This window comes from Taudactylus pleione, unplaced genomic scaffold, assembly GCF_031769625.1.
Source record: "Taudactylus pleione unplaced genomic scaffold, aTauple2 ptg000539l, whole genome shotgun sequence".
NCBI classification, from domain to species: Eukaryota; Metazoa; Chordata; class Amphibia; order Anura; family Myobatrachidae; genus Taudactylus; species Taudactylus pleione.
Window position 1 is genome coordinate 3,444,044 of NW_028284941.1, and position 22,122 is coordinate 3,466,165.

General features: G+C 38.1%; 1 long non-coding RNA gene across 1 annotated transcript in view; it reads left to right on the top strand.

Moving 5' to 3' along the window:
* The window catches only part of LOC148500935 (uncharacterized), a 59,926-nt gene that overhangs the window by 13,215 nt on the left and 24,589 nt on the right, over positions 1–22,122 (top strand). The window contains exon 2 of the long non-coding RNA XR_015870101.1: positions 9,996–10,111. This is a non-coding gene — a long non-coding RNA (uncharacterized LOC148500935). The remainder of the gene's footprint in view (positions 1–9,995; positions 10,112–22,122) is intronic.

A 22,122-nucleotide genomic window follows, 5' to 3' on the forward strand; every position in this document is an offset into this window, starting at 1 on the left:
ATGCAGAGCAGCGCGCGCGTTCCTATGGGAGCTGGGGCTGACTGCACACAGCTGCCGGGGAAAGAGGAGAACAGTTGACAGTGGGCGCCAGGGATCTTCCGCCCGCTGACCCACGCCAGCCCGGACCACAGCATCGCCGGACCAGGTAAGAGATTCGGCGGCGCTGTGACAATATATAGATTACATTTTTTTTTATATGGAAAGGACGGAAATATCTGTTGGGAGACTTTTGTAAATTCCTGAATAGTAATGATAAAAATATTATGTTGTCATTTGACATACAGGAAGAGCAAATTAACTTTCTTGACATAACAGTGTGCATTGAAGATGGTAGGATCAATTAATAAAAAATACAGGTTGAGTCTCCCATATCCAAATATTCCAAAATACGGAATATTCCGAAATACGGAATTTTTTTGGCATTACTGAAATAATGAAACCTTTGATTTTTGATGGTTCAATGCACACAAACTTTGTCTAAGGCACAAATTATTAAAAAATATTGTATAAAATTACCTTCAGGCTGTGTGTATAAGGTTTATAAGAAACATAAATTAATTTAATTTCTGTACACAAACTTTGAGCCACAAAATTATTGAATATATTGTATAAAATTACCTGCAGGCTGTGTGTATAAGGTGTATATAACACATAAATGCATTCTGTGTGTATATTTGGGTCCTATTCCCAAGATATTTCATTATGATATGCAATTATTCCAAAATACGAAATATTCCGTTATCCAAAATAGCCCTGGTCCCAAGTAATTTGGATAAGGTAAACTCAACCTGTAATACAAAACCCACCGATTCAGGCTCCTATATTGGGGCTACTAGTTGTCATCACACAAATTGGATTAACTCCATTTCCCAATGGACAACTAAATTAAGGAGAAATTGCACAAATGATGCCATCTTTGCTGACCAGGCTAAAGCTATGGGTGATAAATTCACTTCATGTTGGTATGATAAAGACAAGAGTAGAGAATTCTATTCAACTCGTGAAAAGAATTGAATGTAAGGAACTTTTAAATATTACAAAAACACCTAAAATCAGCAATGGATATGAGTATGCATTTATGACCAATTTCAACAAAGAACATAAAATGGTAGAAAAGATTTAAAAAAAAACATTTGGGGTTATTGAGAAAAGATCCCATTCTAGGTTCCATGTTGCCTCAAAACCCAAATATATGTATCGTAAAGCTCCCAACTTGAAATCGAAGTTGGTGTCAAGTGCATTACCCCTTGCATCTCCTTTATCCTCCATTTCCTCAACCGTTTTTATTGGTGCAGTGGATGCTTAGGCTGCAAAAACATTCTTAGCAAAGAGATAAACAAGGTTGATAGGATTGTCATTAATGATAAGGAAATTAAATAATTTATAACATGTCATAAAGAATGTTGTATATACAATTAAGTGCACATGCGATAAATTCTACATTGGTAGAACATGTACGGAACATCAAGAAGGGACTAGAGTCCCATGCACTTTTAACCCACTTTAAAGAGGTATATGGGTGCTCAGTGGCTGGATTAACATCCTTTTGTGGCTTAAAAGCAATAAAAGTAATTAATTACAATTAATATTCTGCATAATAACAGCACATGTATAAGCCGAGAGCTGACTCACCTAGGAGGTACCCCAGAAACCTTCAAATGGCATTATACGGACCAGCACATCCTCCCAATGCTGGCTTCCTTCATGCCTCTCAGAACTGCAAATAGAAAGTATGGTGGTCGCTCACATCAGCTTAATGATATTGCCCAGGTGCTTGTAAAGGGCGGGGTGTGGTTTACACTGAACCACAGAAAAAAGGGATATTCCCTTCAGCACACTGCAACAATATCAGCAAAAATACTTGAACCCACCATAATAATAGAAATTCAGGGTATTAGTTGCATACAATTGCAAATATAAGATTAAGCGCTGGGCCAGCGTCAAGGCTCCTCTATACTGGCGTCCCTAACATTCAAGGGTTCACATCTGAGGTGCAGGGCACCCCAAAAAAATCCAGCCAAGGACCATCCCCAGGAAAACCACTATCACAGGAAAAAAGGTGATAGTGAAGTGTAAAGTATAGACGTGTAAAGATAATCAATAAGTGTTAATATAGTAAGAAATTATTAAAATAACATGAATAATAAACAAATAAAAAGGTGATTTGAAAATGTATCTATGTGAGTTAAGTGGTGATGCCCTTAAGAAGCACAGCTAGATCAACCTCGGGGGCCCCACCCCCAAACGCTCACCCCAAAATAATTAATGCTACCTAATAGTAGCATCCGCTCTGGGTCATATAATGACATATTAATGTACTGCATAATAACAGCACATACATAGTGGGGCAAAAAAGTATTTGGACAGCCACCGATTATGCAAGTTGTTGCACTTTAAAAGATGAGAGAGGTCTGTAATTTCCATCATAGGTACACTTTAACTGTGAGAGACAGAATCTGAACAAAAAATTCTGGAAATCACATTCTATGATTTTTAATCAATTTATTTTTATATTCTGGCGGAAAATAAATATTTGGACACCTACCAACCAGCAAGAATTCTGGCTTTCACAGACCTGTTACTTCTTCTTTAGGAAGCTCATCTATCCTCTACTCGCTACCTGTATTAATGGCACCTGTTTGAACTGGTTAACTGTATAAAATACACCTGTCCACACCCTCAAACAGTCAGACTGCAACCTCTCCACCATGGCCAAGACCAGAGAGCTGTCTAAGGACACCAGGGACAAAATTGTAGACGTGCTGGGATGAGCTACTCGACAATAGGCAAGCAGCTTGGTGAGAAGAGATCAACTGTTGGCGCAATTATTAAAAAATGGAAGAAATACAAGATCACTGACAATCTCCCTCAACCAGGGGCTCCATGCAAGATCTCACCTCGTGGGGTATCAAAGATCTTGAGAATGGTGAGAGGTCAGCCCAGAACTACACGGCGGGACCTGGTCAATGACCTCAAGAGAGCTGGGACCACAGTCACAAAGGTTACCATTAGTAACACACTACATCGTCATGGATTCAAATCCTGCAGCACCCGAAAGTTCCCCCTGCTTAAGCCAGCACAAGTCCAGGCCCGTCTAAAGTTTGCCCGTGACCATCTGGATGATCCAGAGGAGGATTGGGAGAATGTCATGTGGTCAGATGAGACCAAAATAGAACTTTTTGGTATAAACTCCACACGCCGTGTTTAGAGGGAGAAGAATGATGAGTGGCATCCCAAAAACACCATACCCACTGTGAAGCATGGGGGTGGAAACATAATGCTTTGGGGATGCTGTTCTGCAAAGGGGACAGGACGACTGATCCGTATTACGGAGAGGATGAATGGGGACATGTATCGTGACATTTTGGGGAAAAACCTCCTTCCCTCAGTAAGAGCATTGAAGATGCAATGTAGCTGGGTCTTCCAGCATGACAATGTCCCCAAACACACTGCCCGGGCAACTAAGGAGTGGCTCCGTAAGAAGCATTTCAAGGTCCTGGATTGGCCTAGCCAGTCTCCAGACCTCAACCCAATAGAAAATCTGTGGAGGGAGTTTAAAGTCCGTGTTGCCCGGCGGCAACCCCAAAACATGACACATCTAGAGAAGATCTGCATTGAAGAGTGGGCCAAAATACCTGCTGCAGTGTGTGCAAACCTGGTCAAGAACTACAGGAAACGTGTGACCTCTGTAATTGCCAACCGAGGTTACTTTACAAAGTATTGAGTTCAACTTTTTGATTGTCCAAATATTTTTTTTCAGAAAGAATATACAAATTGTTTAAAAATCATGCAGTGTGATTTCCGGAATTTTTTGTTCAGATTCTGTCTCTCACAGTTGAAGTGTACCTATGATGGAAATTACAGACCTCTCTCATCTTTTAAAGTGCAACAACTTGCACAATCAGTGGCTGTCCAAATACTTTTTTGCCCCACTGTATATGCCGAGAGCTGACTCACCTAGGAGGTACCCCAGAAACCTCCAAATGGCACTGTATGAACCAGCACATCCTCCCAATGCTAGCTCCCTTCATGCCTCTCAGCACTGCAATAAAACATATAGTGGTCACTCACATCAGCTTAATGGTATTGCACAGGTGCTTGTAAAGGGCGGGGTTTGCTCTGAACCAGAAGAAAAGGGTGTTCCCTCCAGCACACTGCAACAATATCAGCAAAAATACCTGAACTCTACATAATAATAGAAATTCAGAGGTATTAGTTGCATTTGCAAATATATGATTAAGCGCTGGGCAGTCATGAATTATTAAAGTTAAGGGATATATCATATGCGACCCATGTTCTCTAATAAAAGATAACTTTAATGTATCCTTAAAATAAGATCAGCAAAATATCTAAACTCTAAGTTGGATTTGAGTACATTTAAGCAATTGACCTCAGTTGCCAGACATTTCCATGATCATCACCAAAGTGACCCGAAATATATGAGGGTTCATGGAGTGGTGAAACTACATCTTGGTATTAGAGAATTGCTTAAAAGAAAAAGTCACTGGATATTTTTGCTGGGAGGGCTACAACCAAAGGGACTTAATGAGAACATCAATTATGGGACATTTCTTTGGCGGTAATATCAGGGAAGGACAATGAAACGATACTGACAGTATAGTGGGCGATAAACATACTGCGACTTATATAATCATTAAGGGTATGATATCAGATAGGGGAGTAGTGAATATTAGTTGTTCTTTTCAACCTTTTTTACACTTTTTATATTTAGTTTTTGAGTGGCTTCACTATTTCGCGTAAGCGATTTCCTTTTTTCAGTGATGTTCATGTATTACTGTAGACACAGTTCACTTAATTGTATTCATAATAAATGTGAATTATTAATTTTATTATACTATACATGGTATCATATTTTTTCGCATTTTAACTATATCACACACGATTACACTATTTAAATAGATTTCCTTTCACAAAATTATAATGGTAATTATGTCTTCTCTTTATATGGATAGAGGACATTTATTCACTTTATTCACATTATTTATTCACATAATATTCACAGAATATTATTGGGAATTACATTATGAAGGTGATTAGGTGGATTCATTTCACAATATTATTAAATTGTATTTATAAGGATAATATCACTGATATCATGTCTTCTATTAATGAAATACTTTTAGGTTATGTGATTTTCCTATTAAGTAATTTTACATATAATAATCGTTAGCAGTGTCGTCAGCCCTTTGTTTTAAAGTTAATAATTTTGCATGCTCCAGAAATACTGATGATGAATACCTAGTAGATGATAGTAATGTTAATTAGCCCAGTGAGATACTTACCACTGTATTTTCTCTGTACATTCTCGTTATCATCACAGCAAAGACTGAATAACCAATGGGGAAGCTGGCAGAGCTTATTGGCCACAAAGGTTGTCAGTCACGAGCATTCTCCCCATTGGTGGAGGGGATCGTCAATCACAGCCCGGATCACTGATTGGTGAAGAATCAGGTTATAGGAACAGGCAGCCGGGAGGTCGGGTTGCTCCTATGATTAAGCTGACAGCGAAACACGCGTCAGGACTTTAATGGACATGCGATGTTGGCGTGTCCCACGGGTTTTTAAATATTGTGTCTCTGCAAAAATAGCTATTATGTGATAAATAGTTCAACTGCAGGTCATACATGCATGTAACAGATCTATCCCCTGTAGCAGGAATACATTGTAGATGTTCCAGAATGGTGATACTTTATGGGGAGATATGACTCACTACTTAGCATGCCAGAGATTATCTGAAAGACCATTACACAGATGAACTAGGGAGGATTAAACCAATGATCAAAGTAAAAATCTGTTTTCAGCACATACGGTATGCTACATGTATAAGTACCTTTGAATAAATGAATAATAAAACAAACTAACTTTTGGATACAAATCTGATATGTGATACTCTTAGAACATAACATTGTATCATCTTAGTTATGTTTGTGATACATTTTTGATGTGAGGACTATGATTATACAAACTAGATCTGAGGTCTAGGGTATATTTTATACTATATCGTATCTATCTGAAACGAATCTCCCTGAATATAATATAGCCAGCTCCTGCAATATTTAATTGCTGGATTATTGGGCTCCGTAAATAGGAGCAATCTAGTATTCATATACTAATAAATTACACAATGTATGAGAACTATTCCAATTTTGGAATCTAAAGTGTTGGCTATTCAGATCATAATACCATACATGGTTAAATACTGCTAATGTGAGATCTATTGAGGAGACCATCATTCATTGTAGTTAGTTCATGTGGAGCCTTGAATCCTCAGAATAACCAGAGGTTAATCTTAATACCGAATTGAACACGGAATATACTGAAACAGATACAGTAGCTTTCTTTAGATCAATATTTGACACAGTATCAGACAGTCCCGTGTGAATTAGAGGACACTATAAACTATATTGGACTGTATCCAGAGTCATAGGGCAATATTCAATTTGAGGCGAAAACCCATTATAATTTATTGCCGATGACGTCATTTTCGGCTGTTTTAATTATCCCCATATTCAATTTCAAAGACTTTTCGCCGGTGCGAAAAGTCTGTAAAAAAATGGTGATAACTTTTCTCTACACAATAGGTGGTGAAAAAAAGTGCAGAATTGGTGTTTAGGGGTGCAGACTTAAAAAAAATAGCCTGCTCCCCTGGGAATAGCCCCTAAATGTGTCAAAAAAAGTTTTAAAAAAAAATCGGGACACCCCAAAAAATGTACTTGAATTTTGGGGTAAAAAATAAATAAATATGGGGTACAAAATCCTACAGTAGCAAAATAGATTCCAGAGGGATTCCAAAGTATGCAGCAGGTGCATTTTTGCAGAATGTTTCAAAATCATTTAAGGGACTTAAAAATATGCTTACACCCATTTTCATGTACCCCAAATTTGATGGAAATAGTTATTTAAAAAAAAAATAATCTAAATGTTATTCTTCACCCCTTCTTCTAAAGCCGCATTTATGCACCTGCCACGGCTAATAAAACCTCCGCCTTCCTTGAGCAGGCAAAACGGGGCTACCCATAGTGATCCCCCATGTCTGTACATCTTTAGGGGGGTGTCTGTAACATTTCCCGAAAATTCCCTGATTTTACCTATACTTACCGTTCCGCCCGGTCCCGATTCAGAAGCTTCTGGAATTTAATAAGTATCGGGCACGCGCCCGATACTTTATCCCCTGCCAAGCCTCCGATGTGGAGTGAAAAGTCCAGACTTTTCACTCCAAATTGAATACCCCCTATAGTTTGTAATGCAGCTTTCTGGTTGTATATGAATCCAGGAATGTGGATACACGAAGTTTTAAATCACGAACACATATTTTATTAAAATAACCAAAACACAAATAAATATTTTGAAATAATAATTGTATGTACTGGTTTAAAATTTACAAGTTTAGATATTTCGCTGATCTTATTTTAAGAATACATTAAAAGTTATGTTTCATTAAAGAACATGGGTCACTTATGATATATCCCTTAACTTTAATAATACGTGAGTGCCCCATCATAGAAATACTTGGTCTATTTTCTCAACTGATTGATATGCTTCAGACTTGTGGAGGAGGGGAAGGGATGGCCCCAGCAGCGTGATTTACCCAGACATCTTGAGTAACCTGAGGGTTACTCGGATGTCCGATGGTCACGCAGTGGATTCGATGGCTGCTTCTCCGGGAGCAGCATCGGATCAGGGGAGCCGGCAGTGATTCTCCTGCAGCTTTTGCATATTATAGCTGAGACTCTGCGTACAAAAACTCAGTGGCTGTGCTACTGCGTACAACTCTGGATCAGACCCATAGTCCAATAGACTGTGGGGACCACCAACCAGCACAGGTTAAATAGCCAACAGGTATTGGCATTGTTAGAATAGGTTTGCTAGTAAATATTTATGTGACTCAGTATGAAAATAATTATATCAAAATTATGCACGGTTCTTCCGCTTTTCACAAAAAAACGATAAGACCATGAAGCTATTGCTTATTGTATAGAATATAAATCTTACAATCATCATATGTATAATTTAATAACAATAAGACAATATGTATTATACTAGTCAGTAGCTCAAGATGTTTGAATTATGTAAAGTGCATGACTTTTTGTAATGATCACTATACTGTACATGGCCACGTAACAACTCTTTTATTGTCTTCAGGCTGATACTAGATTTTAACATTCTTGAAGGCTCAGGGAGGAAATTTTAGAACTAGCCTCAGCTTCTTCAGACTGATGGTCTGTGGTATCATTGCCTGTATGCTGGCTGTTTGGTAGGTAGACATGAATATGTACTTTATCCACTATTTGGTGGAGTTTCTGTGGGCATGGATTTGTCTGTCCAAATGGAACACCATATACCACCAAATTAGGATCAGTGTCCATGCAAGTTAAAGTATCATTCATTTTAGACTTTGGTGAATGAGAGTTATGCAACTTAAATCCAGAATTATCTGTCCGTACTTTAAGCGCCATTGGTCTGCTGAGCTGCAAATAAGTTACAAGTCCTCGAGATGCACTATACACAGTTCTGGTGTTTGTAGAAGAAGATGTTAGTCTGTGCTCTTGATTGCACTGAGAATTTTGCGGATCAGTCCTCCTGTCAAAGCACAGTTCTCCCGAATTACATCTAAAGCATAGCAATGAGAAGGAAAAAATATATCTTCAGTACATACAGGGACTTTGAATACTAAACTTTATACTTTCATAATCAAGTTTCATACCAAATACAATTTCAGCCTAATTGTATAATTCTGACAAATCACTGAGGAGAACTGATGTATTTAACGCTGTGCAGGTTGCGAGGCTCATTTGTATTAAATACTTGTGGAATAAAGAGGAAAAAATCTACAGAATCTGGAAGGTCTCACCCTAATTATATATATATTTTTAAATCAAATTAATTATTCTACTTTATACATCAGAAATCATAATTTTACCACACATAATAGACATGTAAGGTAACAATTTTACAGTCACAAGTTTGCAGGGGCGTAGGGACATACTTCCCAACTCTCCCCGATTGTCAGGGAGACTCACTGAAATAGCAGCAATCTCCCTGAAGAGTGTAACAATCTCACTGATTGCACCTTACCCCCATTATGAAGCTCTTATATACAAAAAAAAATCAGTGTCTATACTTTCAAATTTCATCATTAGTAACATTTCCCTGCATTGGTTATAAGGCACAATGATCCCTATGGCTACATGCATTTTCTGAAAAGTATCAGTGCATTTTTTATTACCAAATAGATCTTACTACCTGCTTTGGGGCTCATTTACATTTGTTTGTAAATTAATTTTATGACATCTCTCAGATGTAGCAGTACACGCCCACTTTAACACATGCTCATAGGTGATGCTTTCATAATCTCCCATGAAATTATTTTTATGGCAAGTATGCATAGGCTTCACAGAAGTGACGGGCAACAGGCTGGTCACTAGAACCTGATGTTAAGTCTGTCGCCCATCACTTCTGTGAAGCTAAGCATAGTTTAGCAACTGTGCAGTACCGCATCATTGAGCATATACCATCTCCTACGCGAGGTGGAGACCGTTCCTTGTTGCTACTCCAGGCTGAATTCCGTTGGATATTTTACCTTGATACTCTGGCTTCTTATAAAAAAAATTTAGCTTTTTTTTTTGCAGGCTATGTATTATTCACCTTGAATCTTTACTGCCCATATTCTTTTAATTTTCTTTAGATTTTTTTATTTTTATTATGTTTATCCATTTTTTCATTTATATATTTTTATTACTATATTTTTTATTTTGTTTGTTTCCTTTTATGCATAATTATATACTTGTTTTTTTCATATATGTATATATTTTGGTTTATACTTACCTTATACTTCATATTGATGTTTTATTTGTTGTTTGTATCTTGACATTTATATATGCTACTTGATGTTTGTGCTTAATTTGTATCACCACAATTATGCCTTTCAGTCTATCACTATGGTAACCATGTAGTTGTTTTCCTCTCATTGATAGTGTGTGCATCACGTGTTGTGGTCCTTCTGTCACCGCACGGCGCCTCCCAGTGACATAATTTTTTAGCGACCAGGTTGACGGCGAGCGGAGGCATGGATGGCCCTGCTAGTATTTATGTAAGCACATTTTGTTTTGTATTCACTTGCCAAAATAGAGCATTGAAACATTGGTTTACCCACCGCTGTTTGTTTAATTTGTTTGAGTGCCGCCGGCTGGATACTCTATCTTGTGGCTACACCATTCTACTGTAGTCTTTGGAGGGCACCGCTTTACACTGGATATCTAAGTTCGTTGTTTTGGGGTTCATGACGCTAAGTACTGCTTGTTTTACCAGTGTCTTTTGATGGCTTTTCACCCCGATGATAGTACATTAAACAGTGTTATTTACTTTAAATGGTGTGCTGGCTGCATTCCAAACCCTGTGCATGCAGGTAGTGGTGGATATAAATATATACATGGTTATTTAGAATATATATATATTCAGCAAATAGTGGTATATGGCGCTAGTCCTTAATAATGTCACTTAGAGTCTTATATAGAAATAAGTGATGCAGCACTCCCCAGATCTTCAGGGTGGCAGCTCCGTCTCCCAAAAAATTGTAGTTCAAGCAGTTGTAGCCTATAAAACAAAAAGTGGAAAAGGAGCACCTCCTAGTGTAATTTCGTATAGACCTTTTGGACCCTTCACCAATTTCAATCACCTGTGTGGCGGAGGGGTACCTTGAACAGTGGAATAATCCACAATTATATCAGCATATGAGAATCACTGGTCGTTCAGCATTTTTCCTTCCTCATCCAAGCAAGGAGACCCAATCTTATATATGCCAGTCTCAGCAGTATATGCAATCAAGGTAGAGAAAAAGGACCATACTGTAGTATATTACACAAACAATTTTAATACACACATAAAACAAAGTAAAGTAAAATGCCCGTACAATGTAAAAAATAAACCAAGCTTATCTGTAGATGATCACATCACAGGTGCCCCGGGCAGTAAATCACAGCAAAAACCTCAACACGTTTCGTCCAATCATAATTCATAGGACTTCATCAGGAGGATAAAAGAAGATCATAGCAGAGACCCATATAACCTAAATAATCATTTAATTAGTGGGCGTGTGTACCGCCATTCCGCAATTAGGATTGCGTTCCAAGAACCGGAAGTGCGTTCCACTTAGCCGGAAGTGGATAATCAAAAGTCCGTTCTGGGACTCATTAAAATACTTATGATGGCCCCTATTAGAAGCGGATCGCCCTCTCAGAGCTCACCGGCGTGCCAGATATGCAGAAAGGGTCACAATGCCCCCAGCTCCAGCAGCCGCGTGTAACTCCGGCGGGCTCCGCTTCTTAATAGCGGCGGCCATTTTATTGTAGCGCATTCTCTAATAACCACTCAAGTGGTGGCTGGCGCCATTTTGCATTAGTCTACATATTAATATAGGCCAATTATTAGTCAAGATGATCGCAAAAATCCCATCACTTCTGGACTTAATGTATAAAATAAATAAATAATGAGCATATGAATATAGGAAGGAATATAAAACCAATAACAGATCATCATAAGTATTAATAAGAAGGACAAATAAAATGGAAAAATAAAAGCCTCTAAGGATCATAAAGTCGATAGTGATCTACAATAAAACAAGGACTAAATTACAAAGAGAAGAGGAATGAATAAAATAAACTTTAAGAAACCACAATAAATAGTACTGATAATCTTAAAAACATCAAAAACTTAATCTAAAAATGGGGCAATTTCGTAATTATCGTTCAGGCCATTGGTAACCATAGTATTAAGAGAATAAATCCAAAACATCTCACGTCTAGATAATTTATTATCTAAATTGCCATCTCGTTCTCCCATCTTGACGTGTTCTATTACTTTAAATTTAAAACCATTCAATTCAGAATTATGAAACTGTTTAAAATGCCTCGGTACACTATGATTATCCAATTTATTTTTAATACTACGTACATGTTCCTGTATACGCATTTTTAGGGGTCGCTTCGTTTTGCCAATATATTTCAGTCCACACGGACACTCTAGCATATAAATCACCCATGTTGTTATGCAGTTCATAAACTCATAAATTGGAAAAAAATTTGAATCATCAAAATTCATGAAAAATTTGTTCTGCGGATGAATATATTTACAAATAATACAGTGGCCACACTTAAAAAAGCCTTTTCTTTGAATCTCCCAGTTATTCTAATTTCTTTGTGTTTTCACCTTTAGTTGACTGGGGGCCAGTATACTTTTCAAATTCTTGGCCTTTTTAAAAAAAAATTTTGGTCTATTTGGTAGGACTATATTCAGTACAACGTCCATTTTCAAGATATCCCAATGCTTAGTCAGGGTTTTACGTATCCTTTTTTCCTCTTTATTGTATGTAGTGATAAAGAGGACCTCATTTTCATTATTTTTTATCTTTTCTTTATACTTTAATAACTCAGACCTATTCCTATTTTTTGCTCTTATCTTAGAGTCAATCAACAGGTTGTCAGGATAACCCCTTTCCTTAAACCTATCCGAATATAATTTGAGTTGTTCCTCACAGATGTCTTGTTCACTACAATTACGTTTGATCCTGCAAACGTATATATATAAATTATACAGTCCGGCACTCTCCAAATAAATGTCATTAGCCCTGGTGCCACAACCAACCAAAGGTTAAATGTATAGAAAACAGATGAAGGGCACTCAGTGGGACTTAAGCAGCTTGTATAAATAAACTAGGCAGAGCCAAATATAGCTATCAACGTTTCAGCAAGTTAATGCTTTTATCAAGACATACAGATAATGAAAAAAACAGTACAATATATAGCAGATTACTCACCCATGTGTCTGTCACCTCGACGATCTCCCCAGCCGCGGATCCTGCTGATGACGTCATCAAAGAGAACACCAGCGCACACCACCAGCTTTTTGTTACGCTTGAATTTAATTAATTCATGGCGATATGTCTCACTCTGTTTCTGTAGTTTTTGGAGTAGTTCCACACTGCTTTCACTATCGAAGCTGGATTTAGATTTAGTAGCTAGAGCTTCAATTTTATCCCTGGTCTTGGCCAGTTCAAGCCCTGCTTCATGAATGACAAGCAGCATTAGGTCCATGCTGCATTTATTAACCACTCCTACCCATTTCCTACAAAAATCAGGGTTTTGCCTCCCTATGGTGGGAGCGTTTTTCACACGGAATCCCCGCGGTATCATTTGATCCCTGTAGTATTCTGAAAGGGATATTCCGTGCAGGAGATATTCTGTTTCCCGTTTTTTCAATTTTAACATTTGGTGATAATAGTCTTTTGCATCGTCTTTATGGTCTGTAGAAGGCCAGTGTTCTTTAAACAAAATATGTTCAGCTTCAGTATCAGTGAAGCTGTGTAATATTCCCTTAGGTAAGGTGATGCCTGAGAATCCAGCCGGATATTCCCCGCCACTCTGTAGATTAGAGCTGTTTTGTTCCATGCTGTATATGTTACTCTCCAAACAGGTAACTGCCAGTAAAGAGTTGAATGGTGCCTTGTTCCAAGCGGGACCTTGCAATCCCAAATGTATATATTCCAAGGGTGAACCGGCACTCAAAAAATAATAGAGATATGTGCCAGGGTGCCTTCTGTAAGTGTCCAATATTCATGCAAAGAATCAGCGGCACTCCTGGACTGGTATCATAAGCAAAAAAAGGGTTTAATACATGCCAAACTGCCGACGTTTCAGAGCCAGACACGGCCCTTTTCTCAAGGCTGGCATAACAATATTAAATATATAAACAGCAGACATAAACACTGCTGAGTCTTACCTTTAAATAGCGGTGTGTTTCCTGTGTGCCGGCGCCGGCCAGGACAGGCAGGGGGAGGGGTTGGCGCGCACGCGGCGGCTCCTGTCCTCCATGGATGACATCACTCCAAAGCTTGTTGGTTGTCATAGAGACAAACCTCAAGCTTGGTATACTGTCTGTCTGGCCCGCGTCAGCTACAAGGAGAGACAAAGAAACATATTATGTTACATACATGCAATAAACTTACATATAAATATCAGTCGCTTAAGCTATTAACTATGAAAAATACATACAAACTAACTACATATAATATATACCATAGACTAGAACAGCTATAATGATAAACTACAGGTAAGTCATCCTAACCACACTTTAAGTGGTTACTCAATACAAAGTAGTGTCTGAGGCGTAACGGTTATCTTTACAAAAATACATTAAGAGACAGTTTCTCATTAAGTCCCGCAGGATGGATCGTATTTAATTTGTGTATCCAGGACGCTTCGAGACGCAGAAGTTTTTCACCTCTATTTCCTCCCCTTAACGTTGTTGGGACATGATCAATTAAAATATGTTTCAAAGCAGACAAAGGGTGGTCAGCTAGCAAAAAATGTCTAGCCACAGGTTGCTCAGCCACTTTTTTTAGTAGGGCTGATTTAATGGCCGATCGGTGTAAAGCCATCCGTTCTCTCACTGTCCTGATGGTCTTACCGACATAATGATATCCACACGGGCACATTATCAAATAAACTACGTATGTTGAAGTACAGGTGAGGACATGTTTTAAATGATATATATGGTCACGATGGGGATGTTTAAATGTTGATCCTGTCATCATATATTGACACGTGGTACATTTTGTACATTTGTAGCAACCTGGTGCTTTTGCCCGTATAATTTGACCTTCCTGACTGGGATGCACGAATCCAGTTATATCCGTATGGACCACCATGTCCCTAATATTTCTGCCTCTTTTGAAGCACGCCATCGGTCGTTTGCCTGTGAAGCAAGGTAAGTCTTTATCAGTTGAAACTATGGGCCATAATGCCCGTGTGGCTCGCTGGATCACTGGACTACTGGTTTGGTATTCAAGTTTCCAAGGGATAATGTTACCTTTGTCTTTATTTATAGATTGCTACAAATGTACAAAATGTACCACGTGTCAATATATGATGACAGGATCAACATTTAAACATCCCCATCTGCGTCTCGAAGCGTCCTGGATACACAAATTAAATACGATCCATCCTGCGGGACTTAATGAGAAACTGTCTCTTAATGTATTTTTGTAAAGATAACCGTTACGCCTCAGACACTACTTTGTATTGAGTAACCACTTAAAGTGTGGTTAGGATGACTTACCTGTAGTTTATCATTATAGCTGTTCTAGTCTATGGTATATATTATATGTAGTTAGTTTGTATGTATTTTTCATAGTTAATAGCTTAAGCGACTGATATTTATATGTAAGTTTATTGCATGTATGTAACATAATATGTTTCTTTGTCTCTCCTTGTAGCTGACGCGGGCCAGACAGACAGTATACCAAGCTTGAGGTTTGTCTCTATGACAACCAACAAGCTTTGGAGTGATGTCATCCATGGAGGACAGGAGCCGCCGCGTGCGCGCCAACCCCTCCCCCTGCCTGTCCTGGCCGGCGCCGGCACACAGGAAACACACCGCTATTTAAAGGTAAGACTCAGCAGTGTTTATGTCTGCTGTTTATATATTTAATATTGTTATGCCAGCCTTGAGAAAAGGGCCGTGTCTGGCTCTGAAACGTCGGCAGTTTGGCATGTATTAAACCCTTTTTTTGCTTATGATACCAGTCCAGGAGTGCCGCTGATTCTTTGCATGAATATTGGACACTTACAGAAGGCACCCTGGCACATATCTCTATTATTTTTTGAGTGCCGGTTCACCCTTGGAATATATATATATATATATATATATATATATATATATACATACATACAGACCGGCGGCACTCGTCCAAAAACCACACAGACGGCAGGTCAAATGCGTTCAATGTTTCGATGTTAATACATCGTCATCCTGATGACGATGTATTAACATCGAAACGTTGAACGCATTTGACCTGCCGTCTGTGTGGTTTTTGGACGAGTGCCGCCGGTCTGTATGTATATTGAAGCCCACTGGAGTGGAGCTTCTCCGGAAGGCACCCACACGTTTGTTACATTACATGGGAGTGCCACCCGTACTGGTGTGTGTATATATATATATATATATATATATATATATATATATATATGTGAAAGATCAATCAGCGCCACCTGGATTCTATCTATACAAATATACAACCTTACTGATAACTGGTTGCACACCAATCGGTTCTGGGTGTCAGCTTAAAACAAGAGGTATAGAAATAGCAGTGGTAATCTGCTATTAAGTGAAAAGATATTAGAAAAATAGACTTGGTGAAAAGTGACAATAGTGCTAAATAGTGAATAAATTAATATGCATATACAATAGATCTTATAAAGTGTCTGTGCAATAGTGCAAATTAAATGTTGGTGGACATCCATATATAAATGGCTTGTATACCTTATTTTAAATAAAAAGGCAAATAATTTATATATACAAAAAAATATGTATTTTTAGAAATATGTTTAGCCTTCAATAAATAAAGTGTCAGTGCAATAATATGGTTGAGTGCTAATAGACCTCCATGATTGAAAACGTAAAAATAGAAAAGGCGAATATTTTATATACACAAAATATACAAGATTTTATTTAAACTAAGAACATAGTTAAAACATAGAATATAGGAGACATAAAAATACTGAATCAATTACACAAGTGTTTTAAAAATTATCCTAGTAATAAATATAGTAGGTATTTCCAAGTGCAATATATGCAAAAATAGGACAAAGTGCCAAATGCTTATCTTATTTAAAATTTTCAGGCAAGTTCATATAGGACAGGCGAGGAGCTACCCAACGCGTTTCGTCCGTTGTGTGGACTACTTCAAGGGTAGTGTAGCTCCATTAGGGATTTTGGGACTATATATACCCCACTAATGGGGGTTAATTGGCAGCCATCTTTGATCTCACTTCCTGTGGTTAATATTGCCCCAAGTGCTCTTAATCTATATATATGTATATAAACTAAGTTATTTAACCTAGATTTAGTATAAATAGTCATTAGATGTTAAGTTTAAATGGTGTTTTAGAAACTTACATTACGTATAGCGGCCTCCGGGAGTTTCCGCTCTTAGTTGATATCAATCTAGTCCATGTTGTTAAAGTTGTCCATAGGGCTACTTCCGCCCTCACTTCATAGAACACAAGTTAATTTTGCGGTGTATTTTTTATATATATATATATATATTCACAGCATGGGCTCGGTACTCATCAGGAAGTATAAAATGTACAATACAAACACTTATCTATATAACACCACGAGTGCACAACACCGCATCTGTGAGAGGCATGGTCTGACGTCATCGCAGCGCACAGTCTGGCAGGCGCGACGTCTGACGTGCTCATCACTATGGCAGCAAAGTAAACAGTGAAGCGAGTGAACACCAATCACCAAGAGACAGATACATAAATACAAGGGACACCCATAACAACAAGATTATCAATGAAAACACACTGCAGCAAAAAAGAAAAGTAAAGAGACAATATAGCCATACATCAGAAAAAAGAATCACCTATGGAAATAGGTGTAACTAAAATAATCACTCCCGAAGCATATCACAAAAAGACCGTTAATTGTAGCAAGATAAGGACAGGGTCCTACTGAATGATAGGATGGTTTGGGTTAACCGTTTTAGTGCAGGGAGCGGCTCCATTGTGAACACGGTCCAAATAGTTTTGGCCCATGAAAAACCGAGGTCAATCTTCCAGCATTAAAAAATACTACACTGCTACCTTGTTACAAACGCGGTAAGAACATCCGTGATTGGCTTGTTCACAATGATATCATCGGTTTTGGTAATGTGACCAGGACCCACTTTTTGTCCAAGAAACCTGCCTACTATAAGTGCCTAGGCTGCACGACGTGCACTTACTTAGAAACAGGTGACAGCTTTTTGCACCCCCACACGGGACGCCGATACAAAATTAACCATATACTGACCTGTACTAGTCAGTATGTCGTTTATTGTATCAGGTGCCCCTGCAGTTTACTATATGTTGGTAAAACCACCCGCCAATTTCGTGAAAGGATGGCATTACATAGGTCGGCAATCCGACCAGCTTTTGGTGGCAAGGATAACGAGCAACTTGTATCTCGACATTTTAAAGATCACAGGCATAACTCGTCGACGATCAGATATAAAATGATAGATCACGTCCCAGAGAGTACCAGAGGCAGTGATAGATCCAGATTGCTTTTGCAGATGGAGTCCAGGTGGATACACCTACTCAATACTGTATAACCCTTTGGTCTCAATGAGACCCTGTCCTTATCTTGCTACAATTAACGGTCCTTTTGTGATATGCTTCGGGAGTGATTATTTTAGTTATACCTATTTCCATAGGTGATTCTTTTTTCTGATGTATGGCTATATTGTCTCTTTTCTTTTTTGGTGCAGTGTGTTTTCATTAATAATATTGTGGTTATGGTGTCCTTTGCATTTATGTTTTGTAAGTCTTTATTATTATTTCCATGTATCTGTCTCTTGGTGATCGATGTTCACTCGCTTCACTGTTTACTTTGTTGCCATAGTGATGAGCACGTCAGACGTCGCACCCGCCAGACTGTGCGCTGCGATGACGTCAGACCATGCCTCTCACAGATGCGGTTTGTGCACTCGTGGTGTTATATAGATAAGTGTTTGTATTGTACATTTTATACTTCCTGATGAAAATCTAACGATTGAAACGTTGAAGTAAAATTTGAGGTTCACATAACCCAGCTTCTATTCTTCATGTCGGATTTTAATATCATGATGGATAAAGATATCTTCTAAATGAATTGCTTTGAAGGGACCCCACCTTACTGTAATTAATCTTTTTGTAATCACATTTTCTCATGCACCCTTTTTAACCTGTTTAATCTAGCTTATGTCAGCTGTTTTCCTAGGTGCTTTGCAACTGGTGTTGTTGTGAGCTTTAAACCTAATAGCATACCTTGAGTTTAACACTAATGTGATATTTATTTCCATGTTATAATTCTGAGCAATAGAGTAGGGACTTGCAGTAAGGTGGGGTCCCTTGACGGGTGCTGCAAGCTTAAACGCATTGATCAATTCATGAACCAAAACCAAACTGTTTATTATTATTGTTAGTTATTATGGTGAGTGCAGAGCCCCTGTGATTTCTATTTAAACAATGCTGTCACATACCATGTTGCACCTCAAATCTAGGAATAGTGAATCAAATATGTTCTTTCACTGTCAATGAATAAGAGCACTCTCCAAAGTCAATTCTTTGAATGAAATCATTTTTATTCGGGCTGATTAATGCTACATTATCGATAAATATCCAAGTTAACAAATGCCTTATGTCAACATTTCGGTTCCTGTCGAGCCTTCCTCAGGACATTGTATTTCAATCAAAACATCTGTTGTACATGACCAACATAGGGATAACAGTTTCTGTGAAAAAAACAAACATAAACATATAGACATAGTCTATCAGGCTCCACAAACCATTTAAAAACTAGGGCACAATCATATGGATGTACTCACACATTAGGTTGCAAAAAACAACTATTCTGGCCTCTGTGCATTTTGGTATTAATGAAAACTGAACCATCTGTGTCAATTACGCTAAAAACTGACAGTGAGAATGCAGTATCCAGTGTCAAAGCCGGATAATTGGCTGAGACAGGATCGGTTTAAAATTAGATCTGCGCAACACCATTTTGCGAATGGCAATGAGACGCCATTTTGCGACTGGCCGCCCAGCGCCATTTTAGTGAAGCTCGCCATTATAAGTACATATGGCGATGCTATTATTTAGCGTCGTGCGATTCCCACGCAATAGAAAGAAGTTAAAAGTCCTCACCATGTAAATACAGACAGTCACTAAAACATATTAAACGATTATCCCTGCAAAACACGTACCATAATGTACTCCACAAAACACAATCGCACAGCGCTAACTAGTGTCTTCTCCCTATTCCCCAATTTTTACACACTGCACACTCACATAAAAGGTTCCCTAGTATTAAAGTGTAATATTCAAGGTTTATTCAGTAATTATTAATGTTGTGAAATAAAGATTATTTGATATCTAAGGTTTAGTACATGGTAAGCAGACCGTGTTTGGTGTTGTACTGATCCACTGTGTCTCAACAGATTTCTGGTAGCATCGGTGAGAAGATCGCAACATGCGTCTGCAAGTTATGGATTATGAAGATATTAGGTGATAGAAATGTACTATGTATGTAGTATTTCCCTTTAGATTAGCATACCAAGAGCGGGAAAACCAAGAACAAAGCAGCAACAGAAGACCAAGAACTACCCCTAATGACATCATACTAATTGTCCAAGAAACTGTTGAATGCTACTATGACCCTTATCAAAAGCCAATGAGATTTTGTTTGCATTTTGTACAGAGGGTATATCAATATCACCATATAATATAGAATATATTAAGACCAATATATATTAAAAACAAATCCTTATACAACTAGAACCAAATATATATATGTGTGTAATCACATCCCAGAGCCAGGTCCCAGAACAAGTTTACAAGCATATCAAAAGAGATGGCTAACTGATACTACAATCTAACTAGCATTTGTATACCAGTGGCCTGCTCTCACACTGTTGGGACAGGAGTTTCAAGGTGGAGGTTTGGGATGCCCTTTTATGGAAACGGCCTCACAGGTGAGGGGCAGGAGTATGGCACTCACACTGGGGACACTCACAGAGAAATAGTCTGAGAACACACATGCAAGGAGACACACTTGTAGCAGGGAACTGGAAGAGAGAGGTCTTCCTCTCACAAGACAACCAAAAATGGGACGTTGTACTCCTGGAATATGTATATTGTTGTTAAACTGTACAGTAGTTAGTCTATTTGGGTATCTGTAGCTAGTTGTGTGTTAATCTGTAAAGTAGCTTATAAAGATTGTATGTAACAAGTTTGTAGTTAAAGGAATTCATAAGTCTGTGTTAGCATACAGTGGATGATATAGTGTGATCTAGCCTGTAAGATTATCATCCACTCTGCAGTGTACAATTGTCTGTTTATACTGGTTGTATTATCAGCATGCAGGAATGCCTGTAAGCCTGTAAGATTATCATCCACTCTGCAGTGTACAATTGTCTGTTTATACTGGTTGTATTATCAGCATGCAGGGATTGATTATGGAGTTTTTGTAATATGTGAAACAGAACTATGGTATTTGTAATGATTGGTGCTGGTTGATTTAATTGTTTGAGATCCACTGGTGAGCTGTGTTAGGGCCTGGAACCAAGTACTTGATTCAATGGAATGATGAATTATTAGTAGTGTGATCATGGCTATAAGACTGGCATAGGTTTGGTGTTATTTCAGTGTTATGATAGAATTGTGTACTGTGAGTACTGGTATTTTGGCTACTATATGGTGCTTACTATCTGAATAAGTTTGTATAGTATGAATGTAATCATAGGCTGGTATCAGTGTTATATCATGGAAGTTTAATTAATAACAGCTTTGAATGGTATAAGTAATAACCGTGTGTAAGATAGAGACTGCAGTTTTTGTTAAAGATGGTTACCAGCAAGTGGGTTAGACAATGCATGGCATTACATGTGATACTCCCCTCCCCCCATTGAAACATGTGCTTGATTCATGGAAGTTGTGAATTAATAGTTTTGTGATTATAGTTATAATTCTACCCAGTTTTGTTGTTGTATAGTACAAATAGGTTGTTGTAGTTATTATAATTGTGATCATTAATGATACATGATTTACAGAGTTACAACATAATGTGAGTTTTCTTACTTTCAAAGTGGAGTGTATTATGTGAGTATCATGTGTAATTCCCAACCCCCCCCCCCCCCACACACACACACACACCCTCACCAGCCATCTTGGACATGTGCTCTCAGCAGACATATCTCTCTCTCTCGTTGTAATTTGAAGTGTAATCACTGTTTTATGTGTATGTATATTAACTGTACCTAGTCATTGTATACATTTATTTGCGCTAATTGTATTTAGATCACAGCGTGTAACCATCTGTTTTTATATTGAATAATATCTTTTTGTGCTTTGGAACCACATTCAAAGTCTGAAAGCATTTATTTCTTGTGTGACTCATTACGCTATTAAGTGACAATTTGGTATAGCAGATTAGCTAGAATCCATACCAGATATAAACAAATGTCAACAACGGTGTATAAATGTATATATATTAGACATACATGTGCCTCAAAATGGCATG